Source organism: Prionailurus viverrinus, chromosome B4 (genome assembly GCF_022837055.1).
Source record: "Prionailurus viverrinus isolate Anna chromosome B4, UM_Priviv_1.0, whole genome shotgun sequence".
In the NCBI taxonomy this organism is placed as follows: Eukaryota; Metazoa; Chordata; class Mammalia; order Carnivora; family Felidae; genus Prionailurus; species Prionailurus viverrinus.
The window spans coordinates 106,819,588-106,823,122 of record NC_062567.1 but is presented as its reverse complement, the minus strand read 5'-3'; the positions used below and the strand labels follow the sequence as shown (position 1 = coordinate 106,823,122).

The 3,535-nt window shown below is 33.8% G+C and overlaps 1 pseudogene; it reads left to right on the top strand.

Annotated features, from left to right (window-relative positions):
* Window positions 1-254: 254 nt before the first annotated feature.
* Window positions 255-1,111, top strand: LOC125170663 (60S ribosomal protein L6-like; annotated as a pseudogene).
* Window positions 1,112-3,535: the final 2,424 nt, after the last annotated feature.

The following is a 3,535-nucleotide window of genomic DNA, read 5'->3' as shown; positions in this document are numbered from 1 at the left end:
ATTGTTTGCTTTCTAGTTTCTAGGATGGATGGCCCAATGTTTTTGTGTTACTTCAACATGGCTTGAAGCAGATATCCAATTTTCAATCCTTAAAATAATTTATTTGTATTTCTTGCTTTCTTGGGTTGACTAGATCTTTCACTTCAGTGTTAAATAGGATCACTTGTTTAGGGGTATCCTAGTCACATTCCTCATCTTAAAGGAAGATGTTAATGTTCAAAATGGATGATGTTTGCTCTTTCCCATCCTGCAAGATGGTGGGTGAAAAAGCTGAGAAGCAGGATACTAAGGAGAAGAAGCCTGAAGCCAAAAGGGCTGATGCTGGTGGTGAGGTTAAGAAGGATAATTTCAAGGCTAAAGTGCCAAAGGGGAAGCCCCACTACAGCCAAAACCCTGTCCTAGTCAGAGGAATTGGTAGATAGTCCTGATCAGATATATATTCCAGAAAGGCCAAGTATAAGAGGAAGTATTCAGCAGCTAAATCCAGGGCTCAGAAGAAAAAGGAGAAGGCTCTTAGTTCTGTCACAAAACCAGTTGGTGGTGACAAGAATGGTGGTACTTGAGTGGTTAAACTTTGTAAAATGCCTAGGTATTATCCTACTGAAGACATGCCTTGAAAGCTGTTGAGCCATTGGAAAAAAAAAACAAAAAACAAACAAACAAACAAACAAACAAAAACAACCTTTCAGGCAGCCTGTGAGAAAAGCAGGAGCTAGTGTCACTTCTGGAACCATTTTGATCATCCTCACTGGGCACCACAGAAGCAAGAGGGTGGTTTTCCTTAAGCAACTGACCAGTGGCTTGCTACTTATGACTAGACATCTGGCCCTCCATTGAAAATGATAGGGGCAAAGTGAAAATCTCCAAACATCTCATTGATGCTTACTTAAAGAAGAAGAAGCTGTGTAAACCCAGACACCAGGAATATGAGATCTTCAACACAGAGGAAGAGAAGTATGAGATTACATGAAGCACAAGGTTGACCAGAAAGCTGTGGACTCTCAAATTCGGCCAAGAATCAAAGCTGTTTGTCAGCTTCAGGGCCACCTCCATTCTGTTTTTTCTCACAAATGGAGTTTATCCTCCAAATTGGTGTTCCAAATTTTTATAAAGAACCCAATTAAATCACTGATCCATTTAAAAGGAAGAAGAAATAGATGATGTTTGCAGGAGATTTATGGTAGATGCCTTTTATGAAGTTGAGGTGTACCATTTTATTATAATTTGATAAAAGTGTTATAAAAAGTTGTTTATAATGACTTTTAAATTTGATCAAAGGTATTTTTGGCAATTAAAAATTTCTATTTTAACCAAGGTAATAAATTAAATAACATGAATTTTCTAATTTTGAAAAATAAACATCCCTAACCCTGAAATAAATTTGTATACTTGAAATAATGTGCAATGAGAAATTATCTGTTGATCCAGAAAATAATGTAAGTATTTAGGTACATGTATTCATATGCATATGCACACACATACACACACACACACGTATGTTGATCCATTAAATACTCATGTAAATGCTTTTGATATTTCTGACTTTGCTTTTGAGATAATTTTTTTTTGGCCAAATTGGGTGTCCTTGGGGTGCCTGGGTGGCGCAGTCGGTTAAGCGTCCGACTTCAGCCAGGTCACGATCTCACGGTCCGTGAGTTCGAGCCCCGCGTCGGGCTCTGGGCTGATGGCTCAGAGCCTGGAGCCTGTTTCTGATTCTGTGTCTCCCTCTCTCTCTGACCCTCCCCCGTTCATGCTCTGTCTCTCTCTGTCCCAAAAATAAATAAACGTTGAAAAAAAAAATTCAAATTGGGTGTCCTTTGTTAGAAAAAGAGGAAAACAAGGATTTCTGGAGAATTTTATTTATTTATCTTCCTATTATTTATTGTTCTAAATACCTGAAAGTCTGGGGTTGCCACTGACTGATGAAAACTGAAGATCAAGCAGTTTTAGTGGCAAGGTGATGCAGATTTTGATGTTCATTCTACATAGATTTGGATATTTTAAATTTGAAATATTAACTAAAAATCCAAGTGGAAATGCCAAGTAGGCAATTGAATACTTACAACTGGATTTTGATGGAAAAATTAACCTGAGAGTTATTTTGTGTTTTTCAGAATGAGACTGACTTGAGAAAGATAAGGCCTTTCTCATTGCTCTGTTTAAAATTATAATCTCCATTCCCCAGAAAACATTATCATGCTTCATTGAGTTACTTTTTTTACCAGAACACTCATTAAATTTTAATGTACTAATTATTTACTTTTTAATTTTTCTTAGCAATCTTTCCTACTGCAATAAAAACTCTAAGATATTTATCTTTTTTTTAAACTGTTGTAAACAAGTGCTAGAGTAGTGCCTGGCGCATATTAGATGTCCAATAAATACCTGTTAACTGAATAAATTAGTTATACTTTATTTCTTTTTCTGGCCTCTTAGAGTTTCCCTCACTTCAGTTCCCTAAAATTATACTTAAAAAAAAAGACACTCCCATTTCCCACACTTAAAGTTACTCAGTGTTATAAAGCATTATTCTGTGAATTTAATTTTCCATATTATTCTACCTTCCTTTTCCTTTGTGTTGTATTTCTTTAATTTATGGCTTTCTCTTTATTATTTCTTTATTTTTGTTTCTTTTAAAATTTTGATTTGAATTGTTGGCTTAGCAATTTTCACTTTTTCTGGTGTTGAAATATTTTCATCAGAAGGTATACGTTTGCCTCTAACTACTATTAAGCTGAATCTCACAAGATTTTAAATAGAATTCATTGCATTCATATCTTTCCATTTTGAAGTTGACTTTTGTAGCTTTCAAATACAGCTTGACACTATTTAAAATAAAAAAAATACATTTTAAAATAAAAAATATTTTAAGTTTGAATGTGTTATTTCAGAGAACACAGTAGATAGTAATTATATTTATATGGTGTTTTTATCTAACAAATCACACAGGCATACGTTCTATTCAATCCTTAATACAACACTATGCAATAGGTAAGGCAGGTAAAATCATTTCATTGTTAAGATAATTAGAATTCAGAAGTTTAAGGAAATAGTAAGCAAAAAGCTTGAACTTGAACTTAAACTCAGTTATTATTACCTTGAATTGGGATTCATTTTTTTTCTTCCCAGTATAAAAACAATGGTTCAAGTATTCCAATCTTCTTTCACACTTATAAGGAAACATAGTATTGGCTGATATATCTTCTAATGTGCAGCATTGTAATGTGTATACATATAAGCAGGTTCATATTTCCAATTTTCTTTTCAATTTTAATAAATGCTCCCTCCCACCACCTTTTAATGCCTTTTAATGTTCCTAGGCAAGAAGGCATGAATTTACGTTATTAGAATCCCATGCCATATTGCACTTATTATGAATTATAGTTATTAAAATTAACTGAAGCATGAGAAGAATTTTTATTTATACAACTATAATTATTTCCAACTTTACAACTGTAAAGATATCTAAGTATCCTTCAAAGAATGTGGACTTTTGAAAGTGATAGACTTAGGTTTGTTAAGCAGAAATTCTCAG